The sequence below is a fragment of the Podarcis vaucheri genome (genome assembly GCF_965113315.1).
Source record: "Podarcis vaucheri genome assembly, chromosome: 10".
Lineage (NCBI taxonomy): Eukaryota > Metazoa > Chordata > Lepidosauria > Squamata > Lacertidae > Podarcis > Podarcis vaucheri.
In genome coordinates this window covers 54,037,543-54,053,178 of record NC_138748.1, presented here as the reverse complement: position 1 = coordinate 54,053,178, position 15,636 = coordinate 54,037,543, and the positions used below count along the sequence as shown (strand labels likewise).

The 15,636-nt window shown below is 43.3% G+C and overlaps 1 long non-coding RNA gene across 1 annotated transcript; it reads left to right on the top strand.

The window, feature by feature from the left end:
• The first annotated feature begins 29 nt into the window (after positions 1-29).
• Positions 30-10,431, top strand: LOC309542109. Its single transcript, XR_014224076.1, has 3 exons — positions 30-625; positions 2,153-7,526; positions 7,891-10,431. It is a non-coding gene; the product is annotated as an uncharacterized lncRNA (long non-coding RNA).
• Positions 10,432-15,636: the final 5,205 nt, after the last annotated feature.

Here is a 15,636-nt window from a genome sequence, read left to right as displayed (position 1 = left end):
TTTGGGTCCGCCATTAACGTTTCGAGTCGTTTATACTTTAAACGAAGTGTGCTTTTAAAATAACAATAACCCCCCAAAAAACCGCCTTTCGCATCTCTCCTCACACCGCTTTCGCTCGCTCGCCCCGCCCCCACAGAAAAAAGTGAGACAAGCCCGCGGAAGCGCGCATGCGCCATGGGGGCGGTATCCGGTACTCAGCCGCTTTAGCCGCCTTTTCCCCCTCTGCCTTCTGCGCCGTAAGGAAGGGACGGGCTGCGGAGCATGCGCAAGGAGGAAGGAGCGTCCAAGTCGCTCATGGAAACGAGAATGGACCGGCGGATTAAAAAAAAGCAGTGCGCATGCGTCTTATTCCCTCCAGGTTAGCTCGTTCAAACTTAAACCGGCGAAATCGTTGGGTAGCTTTCGTGTTCGCGCATGCGTAAATGGTTTTGGCTGTGATGGGTGGTGAGGCTTTCCGATTCACCAATACTGTACTGTAATTTAAGGTCTCGAAAGCAGCTCGATGCTCTCAGGGTTTACTCTGAAGTAACACCCCCCAGATTTCAACAGGGCTTGCTCCCCTAAGTATACGTGCAGGTCCTACTTAGAACTAGGTCCCATTGAGTTCAGCAAGGCTTACTCTCAGGTAAGTGCAGCTTTAGACTGCAACCCTGTGCACGCCAGTAGCTCAGACCTAACCATGCCTGCTCAGAAGTAGGGCCTGTTGAGTTCAATGGGGTTTACTCTCGGGAAAGTGGGGTTAGGATTACAGCCGTACTCTGACACTCAGTGGGACAGACTTTTGAGTAGACATGCTGTGACAGGACAATCCTATACAAGGCTGCTGAGGTGTAATCACGCTGTTGAATTACCGTAATAGCTCTTCAGATCGTAGAACAAATGCCAAAACTTCAAGGAAAATAGGAGGTGGGAATATTTTCTTAACATTTCTGCTCTTTAGTAGAGGTGCATTTAGTTTCTTCCTTTGCCTGAGTCTGGAATTTCCTCCTAAGGAGACACAGTTGGCACCAGGTAGAGTTCCCTCTGTTCTTCCAGGCATTTTAACATTTTCCATTTTGGGAAGATTGTTGTTGGTTCTAGTTTATTCTTTAGTTGTTTGGGCTTTGATTTGTTTTTATCTCTCCTTTTTTTGGCTGATTTTAAATTGTACCTGTGTTTTGCATGAATTAGTTCTTATTCAAGCTTTGTCTGATTTTTTTTCCCTCATGAAGGGCAGTCAACAAATATTTTTAAAGTCCAGGGTTCAAATACCCACTCAGGCATGAAGTGGAATGTATGCCATTGTCAGCTTGTTGGAGGAAAGGTAAGATATCAATGTAATAAAATAATTCCTGTGTTCACTTACTTGGGTTTAAATCTCATTGAAATCAACAGGACCCCGCTTTTCATCCAAACAGGCTCCCTGTATCTTAACAGGTCAGTACCAAACAAAAAAAGTTTACAGTCTTAACAGGCATGACACAAAAGGAATAAGGGCTGGAGAGGGAGGAGGCACATGAGTCGGTTGATAATGTTGCTATAATTTATTGTGTGCATGTAGTACATTTGTTACCATTGGACAGGACAGCCTCTGCTCACAGAAGCCTTCAAGTACATTGCTGATTTATAAATTTATATATTGCAACACCCAAGCAATGTGCATAAAAGCAATAAAAATTCAACAATTTTCAATAATGTTTCATTTAAACTGAGATGGAAACAAAACTATATAGCACAAAGAAAGCTGAACAGCACTGAAAATTACGTGCCAGTCTAGGAAATATTTGGTATACATAAATGTTTCTAAGCGGCAATTAAAGGTGAATACTGTCTCCGCCTTACAAATTGCTTAAGGGCATTCCATAGGTTGGTGCTGTCACCAAGAAGGTCTGCTTCCCTTTTGTCAACAAGTGACAATCAATCAGCAGAGTCTCCTTGAAACATCTACCAGGGATCTGCTAGCTGGTTTGCTACATACGGTATTGGTGTTGTATAGAAGGTGGGTTATCTCTAGGATGTATAACCTCTGTACAGTGTCTTCTAAGTAACAGTGGTAGGAAACAAAATGTTTTATGAGTAGGTGAACGAAGGAAAGTTTCTGGGGGAGTGCCAGCAAAGAACTTAAAGCTAGGGCAGCAGGAATTGGAGCCAAGTTTCTCAAAAATTAATACAGTTCGGTACAGCTGCATGATTATGAAAAGGCACCATTAATATAGAGAGACCTGCCAGCGATGCCTCATTAATGGAAGGTAAGCATGTTAGAGGATCCTTGGGTTTTATTTCAGTGACTTTCTCCTTTCGCCTTTGTACTGCTGAACCTTGAAAATGTAAAGAGCTTCAAGAATTTTTGAAACAAAAACTCCTGACAGGGGTTAAGTGCTCATTAAAATTAATAGGACTAGCAAAGGAGGTTGCTTCCAAGAAAACAAAAATCTGGGAACATTTTGGCCTGAATAATGACTGATTTCACTAGTAAATGGAGAGGTGAGCAATACAATATTTTTCTGCAGTCTTACCCCTTTTTCGCTTAAGAATTTTTATTATTTTTTTTTAAAAAAGGTATGAGGCATAACCTCTCAAAAATGGTTAATGTTTGAGTTTGGCACCCTGATCCTATATATTTGTATATGCTTATCAACCTACAAATATCCCAGAGGCATTGGAATAACACTGTGTTTTTTTAAAAAAATTAAAAAATAACATGCCACTTTCCCCCTTGATGTAGGATCAACCAAAGCGGCTTACAAATATAGAAGCAAACAGAGACCCAATAGCCAAAATGCAAAAGATCAAAGAGCCATGCAAACACAGTGAAGTATCACTGATACAATAGTGGCAATAGAATCAAAACCGAGCTTAAAAGGGGGGTATTTTCAGTTTCCAGCACATCTCCCATTGCTAGGAGGTCAGAACACTCAGGAAATAGGAGGTAGTGCTCCTTCCCTGAGTTCTAATATTTCCCTTCAATGGTGCTTTGCAAGCAGAGGTGACTTGTGCAAGGAGGAGGCACAACCAATTTTGCCATGGGCATGGCAACTTCAAGCATCTTGATAGGCCTGATTTGGGCTGCGGAGGACACTAGGATTGCATTTAGCCCCTAGAGCCCTCCGGCCTTATATAACTTCCTGTTGTCCTAACCCATCACATAAATCAGGACAAAACCTCCTGATGATAGATCCTGTTATCTACGCAAGAACTATGCTTTCTTTCTAAATGCCTTACATCCAAGAGTTCTAACCACAGAGGGCCTTCTCGGTGGCTGCACCCCTGTTATGAAACACCCTTCCAACAGGGATCCTTTTAGCATCTACAACACTGCCTTTAGCAGTAGGTAAACACTCCTGTTCAACCAAGCTTTCTGATTATTCTGTTCTGCATTACTTAGAGGGCATATCTGTTAGCGTAGTTTGCTTATGCTGGAACAGCTTTTTGTGTTGCTTCTATTGCTCTTTTTGAGACATTGTTCCTAATCTGGTGATGGTCATTCTTGTTTTTGTTTGAAAATGGTTCTTCTTTGCATGAGCTGCCTTGAATACTACTGTGTATCAGAAAGACAGCACAAACATACTGTCCAGTGGATAGGAAATATTTGTTTTATTTAGCAAAATGTTATACTGCATAATGAAAAAGAATCCGCTCAGCGATTTGCATAAAATAATCTAGAACTTTCATAAGAATTTGCCAATAAAATCAACAGTTCTAAAAACAATGAAATAGAATAAAATTACTGGTCTGGGTACAGGGTTGTCTAACAAAACTTTTTAGCAAGCATCAAACGCAATACAGCTAAGGTGCCTGTCTAATTTTAATATTGCTATGTTTGCAGTGCAGTTGATAAGCGCCAGGGCAATCTCAACTTGGATGCTGCTTCTGCTGCTGAATAGCTCTGACTCAAATCCAGTGTGCACTTTCATACCATTACTGACTTTGACTGTGCTGACAGCGGCAAAATCTTTTTCCAGTGAGCAAACGGGGCTTGTCCACTTGCAGAATTGAGACAGGAAGTAGCAGATGTTTTTCTTCTGAGTAGGATCTGTCAAAAACTGTACAAGATATCTGAATCTGTTTCACTTCTGATTTTTGTAAGCTGCTCTGGAATTTTTTTGAGCTAAAAAGCAAGGTAAAAAAATCTTCCAAATAAAGAAGGGAGCAATCATGACTCCCACCCACCCAGCCCCGTGGGGCTTTATTTAGTACAGGGGTGACTTCCACATCTGCAGCTTGGCCAGAGATGGTAGCCAGGGCAGAAGGTGGGTAGGAAGTTTCATCAGGCCCAGTGCCATTAAGGAATGGAAGTGAGCTCAGTTTTGGATCCACCCCCCTAAAGATCATGTAAATTCACAGCTAAATAACTTGGCTGCATTGTTATTTGCATCTTTCGTTGGGTTGTACTTACACGCTTTCATTTTAAAAAAAAATCCCATAGAAGGATTGTCTTTAAAATATTCCCAAATAGCAACCTTCCCCAACCTGATGCCTGCCAGATGTTGTTGGACTGCATCCCTCATCAGCCCTAGTCACTATGACCCATGGTCAGGGATGATGAAACTTGTAATCCAAATTGTTAGGAAGGCTGTTAGTGGCAGGTCTTTGGAGCAGGGAAATGCAGCAGGGTTGACTTACCACATTTTGAAGTAATACACATTTGCTCTCCCCCCATTATATTTAGAGGGTTGTATGCAATATTACTCAAGAGTAGACATATTGAAGTTAATTCACATGGCTAATGTAGATGCCATGGGTCTACCTCTGAGTAGTAGGTAGCTGGATACAAGCAGGAGTCTACAGTTGTTTAACTGCACATCTGTGTCATCCCTACATCTTGTAATACATCCTGTAAGGTTATTATACATTTTGTGAAGAATTTTCTTTTCTCTGTCCAGAAACTACTGCTGATTACTTTCACTGACTTCTATTGTGTGTGTGTGTGTGTGTGTGTGTGTGAGAGAGAGAGAGAGAGAGAGAGAGAAGCAGTTTCTCTCTCCACACAGTTCATAAATTTATAAACCCTCTTTCTTGCTCCTCCTTTGTCATCTTTGTTTTGTTTCATTAATCCATTTGTCACACTTAACTGTCATGACTAATAGCCCTTGATAGACCTATCCGCCATGACTTTTTCTAATCCTTTTTTGTACTAGTGAAGACAGATGCAATATTTAAGGAGCGGTCACAGCAGATTCTTCACCCTTGCATGAGACCCTCTGCAAAATTTGCATAAGAAGCATATGTGCCAGTACAATGGTTCAGCCACTGGGTTTAACCCGCACCCCTTGCTTCAGTCAGGCACGTGAAGATTTATTCATTTATACTTTCATCCTTCATCTTAGTAAAGAACAAACCCATAAAGGTTTTAAAAAGATGTTCTTGGGGATTGTAGATGATGTAATGAAATAGCCAACCAGTGCCCTTCATAGCCAGCTCTTCTTTGGTTAAGAATGAATCATGCTGCCAATTTGTGGAACACATTTTCTAGAGCTCATGCTGGGAGAAAAAGAAGATAGTACCTTTGTATTGAATACTGTAATCATGGAGTAAATTTTGAAGTACAAGAACTCATCATTGTAGCCCCTAAAGTCCTTAACCATGCCCAAAAGTCCAAAAACTCAGGCAGATGCGCTGATCCATTAAAACACACATAAACAGAGCAGCAGTATACAGCATTATACCCAGTTTAATTAGATTCATTGTCTGTGCTTTTGTTCATCAAGTATTGGGGAGTAAGCTCCATTGAACTCAGTGCTTCTTCTGACTGTACAAGTTTGAGATGTACAACAGGTGGAAGGTTAACAAAAGCTCTTCAACCTGCTGAATTGCCACCTTTAGTTTTCCATTAGAAATGCAAACAGGCTTGCAAAAAAACAACTAGGCTTGCAAAAACAACATTTAAACTACTAGTTTGAAGTAGGAACACTATGAAAGAAAAGGAGAGAAGAATCTAGCCCATTCTTGATTGCTTTTCCTCTCGTTCTCTGACTTTCTTGATGCTGAAAGTGTAAATCTCACCATATCTTCCTCAAGTGCTTGTGTGTTTTTGTGTGTGTTTCCCTCTCTCAAATATGACTTGGCTGGAATGTAGTGTTGCACAAAGGTACAAAAGTTGCTCTGCCACTTTTGCTTCTGGCCCTCTCCACTACTGGTGCGTGGCCCCTGGAAGGTCATCCAGGAAAAAATGTGGCCCTCAGGCTGAAATAGTTTCCCCACTACTAGTGTAGGCAATATTGGGTCAAACACACAAATAGCTTGACCTGGCATAAGGCAGCTTCCTGTGTTCCTTTGCTGCTGCCCCTGAGGAAAGCCCAGCTCCTGTTCTCTCCACATGTGCAGAGTGGCTGTCTACATTTCTGCATTGATAACATATTTCATTTCAGCATTGGACTCTTGTTAGATTGCCGTGTTTTGTTTAATCTAGCACAGTTTTTTAAAAAATAAATTCAGGGTGATGTTTTCACCCAAACCTCCATATTCTCTCATATATATATTCAGAAACTGCTTCTGTTCACATGTGCCACAGGTCTTGCATAACCCAGACAGGCGGTGGGAGCAAGTGCGTTGCTGTGACATTTATTACACTGAGCACGAGGCTTCTATTCTGGTCCCCCTCAATACCAGGTGCCACTCTAGGTGGCAGGTGGTAGGTTTTAATCAGCGGCTTTGCATTGCTTCATATGTTAGCCTTGTTATTTTTATCTCTTTTTGGGGTATGTTTTTGCTCTATTCCTTATTTGAGCAGCTTCTAAATTACTTGATAATTAATGCAGCAACTCGTTGCTTCCCCTGAATGCAGAGCCCGAGCCGGTGCAATCCTTTCAGTGACAGCTATTTATACATATATGTGTGGCATGGGCTGTGTTTTCCTCCCCCATGTTTCGAAGCAGGGTACATCTCACTCCACCCCCAGGGTGTGCATCTTGGTTTCCCTAATATGCTTTGTGCAGCTTCCTGCATTGTGTCTGATGAGAAGCTCGACTCGGATCCAGATGGGGGGAGTGTTGCATTGCCCTGCTCTTGCTCCTTTCCCTGCGAAAGCCTTGCTATGCTGCAGCCAGATATCGCCGCCTTAATTACACCCGCTGTGCCTCCCAAATAATGTGAATTCATGTGGGGCGGCAATGTGAAGAGGTGCCTTACTGTGATTGCTAATGACTTCGGCTGCTGGTCAGTTGCATAGCTGCCCTCCTTTCACTTATGAGATTTGCTGCTGCAGCAGTTTAGCTCGCCAGTCTCCCCGGGACTGCAATTTATCCTGATGAGGAGCTTGCCTTTTCTGTATGGAAACAACAGTTAAGGCTCATCTTCACTGAAATCATAAGGGTAGGTCTCTGTATAATCTTATAGACCCTGCAGATTCTTGAAAAGGATTGAAGAGCTCAACGGACTAACTACACAGTAAATATTTTTCAAATAATAATAAAAAGCATTGCCACTGGAGTCAGATGACCATTGTCTTTGCAGTGATTTTCCAGAATGTAAAGGTTGTGCAGAAACAAGCACACAGGCAAGTTCCACACTTGTGACATCAGTCCAGCATTCTGAAATCCAAACTTGTTGTTGTTTAGTCATTTAGTCGTGTCCGACTCTTCGTGACCCCATGGACCAGAGCACGCCAGGCACTTCTGTCCTCCACTGCCTCCCGCAGTTTGATCAAACTCATGCTAGTAGCTTCAAGAACACCATCCAACCATCTCATTCTCTGTCGTCCCCTTCTCCTTGTGCCCTCCATCTTTCCCAACATCAGGGTCTTTTCCAGGGAGTCCTCTCTTCTCATGAGGTGGCCAAAGTATTGGAGCCTCAGCTTCACGATCTGTCCTTCCAGTGAGCACTCAGGGCTGATTTCCTTCAGAATGGAGAGGTTTGATCTTCTTGCAGTCCATGGGACTCTCAAGAGTCTCCTCCAGCACCATAATTCAAAAGCATCATATTATCTGACAAGGCCATATGGTTCTGGCCCAAGAGCAGCTGGTTTCAGCCAGCATGTCTGGCAATGAGGGCTGATGGGACATGGAGTTCAGCAATATCTTATACCCTGCCTTATACTGAATCCTTAGTCAATAGAACCCACCACTGTTAGATCCCAAGACTACATAGAGATGGATGCTGGGAGTTCTATACATCTTCCATGCAAAGTTCCTGGTTGAGAGCATCCAACAAATGATCCTGGGTGACTTCTTCACAATCTATCGTTTCTGTAGAACAAAGTGCCTGGGTGTCCAGAGTGAATGAAAGAAAAAAATACACATGTTAATTGTGTATGATTTTAGCAGACTGCATGGTGAAGCAGTTATTGAATAGTTGTGCTGGGGAGATAAGTCACTTTTCAATGGAATGAGATAAGCAATTCCCAAACACCCCCCCCCCCGCTACTAGCTTAATTGCGGAAAGGTAGTCAGAGAATCTGGACTGCTTGCAGGAGCCTGGAGGGAATGTGAAGAGGAACCACCACAACATTGTCCTAGAAGTGACAAGCAGCAGCAGCAATAACAACTCCAGGGACTCCTGAGATAACTTGAAAATACAAAGTGCACAAGCTTGTGTTTGCAAACCTGTGGTTCGTTCGTTCATTAGGAAGCAAGGGTTGTCTGTGGCTCCTTGTCGGGTGTTGGTTTGTAAGCAAAGCTGGCTTTGCTAGAGCATGATGTGATGGGTAAAAAGGAATTTAAACAAGGTAGACTGGCAAGAAAAGGAAGCACAGCTACAGCATCTGCCATGTCAAACAAAACGGCTATAGCCTTGAGTTGGCCGCCATAGGCTTTCCCCAATTGCACATCACTTTAGACCAGCCTTTCTCAACCTGTGGGTCCCCAGATTTTGTTGAACTACAACTCCCATCACCCCTGGCTAGCAAGGCCAGAGCTCAGGGATGATGGGAGTTGTAGACCAACAACATCTGGGGACCCACAGGTTGAGAACCACTGCTTTAGACCATCATTAAAGCTTAACTATGGTTTAAAGAGCACACATGCTGGTGCATGAGACTCAAACTCTGGACACTTGTCCCTTTCCTGCTCCTGCCACACACTGCCAGGAGCTAAGCAATGGTTTGGCTTAGTGCAGGTTAGAGTTCAGCTAACATCCTAAGTCAGGTTTGCAAGCTACGGTGCTACCTTGCTTCTAGAACTTAATCCGTTTGGGAGTCCCAAAACTGTTTGAAAACCAAGGTGTGGCTTCCGATTGGCTGCACAAGCTTCCTGCACTCAAGTGGAAGCCGCATTGAACATTCGGCTTTTGAAAAACATCCACAAACCAAAGCACTTATTTCTGGGTTTGCGGTGTTCGGGAGCTGATTTGTTTGGCAACTGAGCCGTTTGACAACCAAGGTGTGACTACTGCAGAAAGGTAGAATTCACATTTCTCCCTCTGCCCCACCCACAAGAGGCTGCTGGATCAGGCCAATGGCCCATCTAGTCCACCATCCTGTTCTCACAGTGGCCAACCAGATGCTGGTAGGAAACCCACAAGCTAGACCCAAGCAAAAGAGCACTCCCCACTCCATGGGTTTCAGAGCATAGCCATCATGGCTAGCAGCCATGGATAGCCTTCTCCTCCGTGTGCCTCCCGGAAGGCACGGAAAGGAACCTATTAAGTGTTGCTCATCCCTGCACGGTTGGGGCAAGGACAAAGTTTTGCCTTGCTGCGGTGCTTGAAAGAATACAGGGCCTCCTTTGCGTCCTGTCAGCTTATAAAGCCAAAAGGGAGTCCCTGATCAGGTCATTTATCTTTCTTAACTTTTTTTCTAAGCCTTGAAAATTGTCAAATAGGGGAATGTCTCTTTTGATCAGAGTGCATGATACCTTCTTACTGTTAATCATTGCTATCTCCTTCCTCCTCCTGCCAAGCAAATTGGTATCCATGGCTACTTTCCCATGCCTGTAATGATTTATTCATGCCATGTTTTAATTTCTCAGCAGAGCCAGGGATATTGATTGCTCAGCATGGTGACAAGGGGGAGGAATCCATATTCATTCTAAGGGGGGGGGGAAGTATTTAAAGAATTCGTTGCTGCAAGAAAATAGCTAATGCTACTTCATCATTGCTTCAGTGTTTACATCCTTTGAAGTGAATGTCACCATTCTGATAAGTTTCTTTTATTGCTGTTTTTTAATGGCTTTCAGCTGTCCCTTGATATCCCCCACACTTCTAGGACTTTATGCTGTGCTTACATTGAAAAATAATTCTGATGTCCCAGGTGGATACATTTCTTAGCTGGTCCGGGGCTAGGTACATCTACAATCCATTCTAGATCATGTTTTTGATAGCATGAGGCAGTGTGTAAGGAGCTACTGGCTCTGCAAGCGACCCCACCATGTGGTGGACAGTTGCATTGCAGGTGGCAACTTCTGAATAAAGTACTGTACAGTTATGTCCTGGACAAGAAAGAGTATAAAAGACTTCCTGTTCCAGCTGAGCTCTGCTTGAGGTCTACCTGAGTTCCAGGAAATTTCCTGAAAGCTTAGTTAATGTTGTTGTTTTTTGGTCCTGATCCGTTCCTCACTCCTGTCTCACTGTTTATGTCAGAGGTCAGCAAACTTTCAGCAGGGAGCCAGTCCACTGTCCTTGTGGGGGGCTGGACTATATTTTTTTTGGTGGTGGTGGGGAAATGAACGAATTTCTATGCCCCACAAATAACCCAGAGATGCATTTTAAATAAAAGCACATATTCTACTCATGTAAAAACACCAGGCAGACCCCACAAATAACCCAGAAATGCATTTTCAATAAAAGGACATATTCTACTTGTGTAAAAACACGCTGATTCCTGGACTGTCTGCAGGCTGGATTTAGAAGGTGATTGGGCTGGATCTGGCTCCTGGGCCTTAGTTTGCCCACCCATGGTTTATATTCTCTTTCCATCTTGCTCTTTGTTCCTGGTTGGGCCTACAAGTCTTGGTGCCTGTCTCAGCTCAGATCACTGTTCATGGCTCAGTCCTGACAGGGGTCTAGATTCAGGTAGGTATCCGTGTTGGTCTGACGCAGTCGAAATAAATAAAGTTTTAAAAAAATTGTCCAGTAGCACCTTAGAGACCAACTAAGTTCTGGGTATAAGCTTTCGTGTGCACACACATTTCTTCAGATACACTAAAACAGAAGTCACCAGACCCTAATATATAGTGGGAGGGTGGGGTGGGTTTTTTCTCAGAAGGCTAGTAGGATATGGGTGATTGACTCAATGGGTATGGTAAACCTGTTGACGACTGTTAACAACTGTAATCAGTCCTGCAGGAAAAAGCAAGGGATAGTATGCAGATGGCCAAAAATACCTTTAGCATAGGACAGGGGTGACTCACCTGCACCCTGTGGTCAGTATCCAGCCCCTTGGAGGTTTTTTGTAGCACATATTTTAAAGTCATTTTAACTGTTCTCATAGGGCCCCCAGTGCAATGATACTTTGATTCCAAAAGGTTTTTGGGTGTCGCTGAATGTGTCCAGGTTTTTAAAAAAACTCTCTCTCTCTCTCTCTCTCTCTCTCTCTCTCTCTCTGGAATATAATATGACCACTCGCAGGGAAGCCATGCTGAGATTCTGTAATGCCAAAAAGTTTTTGTTCTTAAAAAACCCCACAGTAATAAAAAATACATATTTTACTTGACCATTCCCATGGATACACCTGTCATTGACAAGGTCAGGCAGGAATGTGCTGCCAACAAGCACACCTCTGTGGACATGCCTATCACCAGATGTGCAAGGTTCACCTGAAAGAGTTTCAGGAGAATGGTTAGCTTGAAAGGGAGCTGTTAACCCAGCGGAACTGCAGCGGAGACTGAGACTTTTATAGTTAGTTCCTCACCAGGTTTTCTGCTGGGTTATTTTGAGGGACAAAACTAGGGCTTTGCAAGGGGAAAGGCCCACTGCATTATCCCTACAAGTCCCCATCTCCTAGTGCTGCAGCAGAGATGTTTTAAGACTGGTGCTGTTGAAAATGTAGATCAGCCCTGAAGGCTACAGAAGTCATCCAGACGTCCTCTTGTGTTAACCTCCCGTTGAATATTTTGTGTTCATATACATATCTTACTGCATATCGTTTAACCAATATGTCTCACTGCATGTCTTCTGTCTTTTGCCTTTTTCGAACACGCTGGCGCTCATCCCAGTTAATTTTTAAAGAGTTGCTCTCAAAATATTGGAGACAGATGCTGCTCCGAGTCGAAAATGATTTGCTCTTGATTTTAATAAATTCTTAAGAGCACACCAATTGTCGGATGCCCAGTTTCTGAGCATGTACTTAGCGTTGTGCTTGCCACGAGGTACCTTTCCCACTGGAAACTGCAGCGCTGTGTCAGACTCAATACAGTTTCTCAGCAGAGACAAAGGTAAATGTCAAATTTCACTTGTCGCCATGGTTTGACACCTGCCTCAATCTCTGCAAGGAATGTGCCAATCATCTTTACCCCTTTCCGGTTTGTTTCATTGGAAGGTGTTAACTCTGGTCAACCATTTGTCTGCGTGCATGAGCTGATTCTGTGAAAGGGGTGTGTGTGTGTTGTGTCAAGTGAAGAGGTGACCTCTTCTCTGGCCTTGTTTAGCTAACAGCTAAAGATGTTTTCTTTCAAAGGGTACAGATGACTAGGAGATGCTTGCTCAATAAGCATTGCTGGCTGGTGGCCCATAGATAGTTTTACGTCTTACCTCCTGGGTTGGGGGAAATGTGAAGGAGAGAGAAGTTTTTGCAGCTGACTGAGGGCATCTAAGGGAACACTTTCCTCTGGGGAAAACCTAATGTTCCTCTTAAGATGAGCAGTGCCTACATATTGGCCTGCTTTCCCATTCTCTCTCTCTCTCTCTCTCTCTCTCTCTCTCTCTCTCTCTGTGTGTGTGTGCGCGCACTCTCTCTCTCTCACTCACACACACACACACACACACATGCAAGGAGATGGGGGAGAAATACGATTTTGTTTGCATTTTAATGGAAAGCTACCCAATCCACACTGCTCAAACCAATATGTGAAAGAAGCACAGCTATCCTTGCAATTTGTACTTCCCCCATATTTAGTAGTGCAGTTCTACAGCCCAAGCAGTGTGTATAAGAATGCATATATTAGGGACATGAGTGCACAAAAAAGCATATGTTGGTGCAAATGGCAAATATGCATTTAAACAAGGGGAAACCACTTGCAGAAATATGTAACTCAATCAAGCCTGTGTACAACGATGTGCCTGTTGAAGAAATTCACAGTAGAATACTGTACTGATGAACTTTAAATAGCAACACCCGAAACCCCTCAACTTTCTGCAGAAGTGTGGAGAAACTGAAACGGACATATTTGTCCTTCCTTAGCGATACAGCTGTGGTTCTCCAATCTCACAAAGGAAACTGAAGAGAGGCTGTTCCTGGATTTTCCTACTGCTCAAGAAAGTGGGCAGCTCCTAACTAGAGAAGAAGTAGGACACTCACCCTGCCGCTCATTAAAGTGGGAGAGGGAATAAAAGTGAAGAGGATGGTTCTGTGACTGATAGAAAACTGAAATTCCATACACATCTCATAAAACATACCTGGATTACTTTATTTATTTAAATAAAGCTTTGAAAGATCGATATTTATATCTCTCTTGCTTGAAATGTGCAAAACCCTTTCACATATAATATATCCTCATGTCTAAGGTAGAGCAGAGTGGTTCCACTGCCCCCACCCCTTGAGGGGTATTTAAGCACTCCCATGTGAGTGGGATCCCTGCGTGATCAAGGTGTCATCATATGTATCCTCCAGACTTCCATGGTGAACCTGCAGGTGCCAAGGTGCTGTACTAGTATTAGCAAACAAGGCCCTAAATGGCCTGGGACTGAAGTTCCACAAAGAGCACTGTGGCATTTGCCCTCCTAGGTGGGTCATAAGGAAAGGGTTAAATGAGTGTGAAGTGATTGGCCAGTGGGAACCCAAGGGGAGGAGTTAGAGTTGGAGTTGTTGGGAAGTCAGTTGGAAAAGAAAGAGGGAGGATAAGTCTGGGCTGGTCGAGTTTTGATGTGAGAGAGTGAGTGTAACTGTTAGGAGGAGGCAGATAGACAGTTGGGATAATCAGTTAGAAGTATTAGGATGGTATAGGCCGGTATAAGATAAGAAGGATAAGAAACTGACAAGAAAAATTATCTGAAACCTTAAACTTGTTCATGCTTATAAAATAAACTGATTATTTGTTTTAATGTTAACAACTGTCTGGACTCCGTGTGTACCCGAGAGAAACGGGTTGGTGGCAGTGGGGAAGTGATCATAGTGGTGGCACAGGGATCAATAGACCGGGGACCCTGTGTGATCACCACAAGCACCTTCCCCAATATCAACTATCTCAGGCCTTCGACCAGCAGGGGAGGCTCTTGGTGGCAGTGTCACAAGGGGTTGCCAAAGTTGACAGAAACCTGTGAGAGGGCTTTCTCAGTATTGGTCCCCAATCTGTAAAATGCGCACCCTCGTGGAGTGTCTCAGTCTCCCTCACTATTGTCGTTTAGGGGAAATTTGAAAACATTCCTTTTTTACCCAGGCATTTGCTGGTAGAAACATCTGCCCCTGGCAACCCTGAAATTATAAGTTTTAGGATTGTTTTTAGGATTTGTACTGTTTCTACTGTTTTTTGAAGGTCGTTTCTTACTGTTTTTAGAAGTTTGAGTGTAGTGTTGACACCACTGATTTTGGATTTGGAGAAGGAGCGTCTTTATCCAAAAATAAAAAGCCCTTCCCCCTATGGCGCCAGGTGGAGAACACACTGAATTGTTTGAGATCCCTCTGCAAAAATAAGATGAAGAAGCTTTTCAGTTTTACTGTCTCTTTCTCTTTCTCTTAGATGAGCAAAAGAAAAAAGACCTGTTAAAACTTTTTCAAACTTTTTGTTTCAATTTCTAGCATTCAGTTTGAATTATAGACTTTTTCTGTTTTGCTTGCATGCTCACATTGCTCTAAACCGCTCTTAGAGTCACTGCCTGCAGATTTCTTGGGTTTTTTAATGTATGAATTTTTATGGTGTGAAGCACTTTGAGTTTATTTTTCAAAGAAAAACAGGATATACCTTTCTAACTATGGCCCCACTGTTTTCTGAAGTTTGCTTAATGGTAATATGGAAGAGAGCCTTTTGAGTGTCCCAGCTCTGGAACATCATCCCCTCTGAATTTTGAGTGGTGTTGATGTTGTTGAGCTTTCTGCATCAACTAAAGACCTGGCTTTTTGCCCAGGTCTTTGCCGGAGTTTAATATCAGATTAAGTGCTGCCACCTCTCTACTACTGGCATTGTTGTTTTATGTGGGCATATTTATCTTTGAACTTGTAACCCACTCTGAAATTGCTTGCAATAAAAAGCAGAACGCTGGCAAGCCTAAGTCAGGCTACACATGGAATACAGTGTCCCGTTCTGGGTACCACTGTTAAAGAAGGATGTTGACAAGCTGGAACGTGTGCTGTGGAGGGCAACCAAGACAATCAATGGTCTGGAAACCAAGCCTTATGAGGGCGTTGGGTATGTTTAGCCTGGAGAAGACTGAGAGGCAGTATGATAGCCATCTTCAAATATCTAAAGGGCTGTCACAAGCAAGCTTATTTTCTTATGCTCCAGAAGGTAGGGCCCAAACCACTGCATTGCAAGGGTTGGGCCAGATGGTGTAGTGGTTAAGAGCGGTAGACTCGTAATCTGGTGAACTGGGTTCACATCTCTGCTCTTCCACATGCAGCTGCTGGGTGACCTT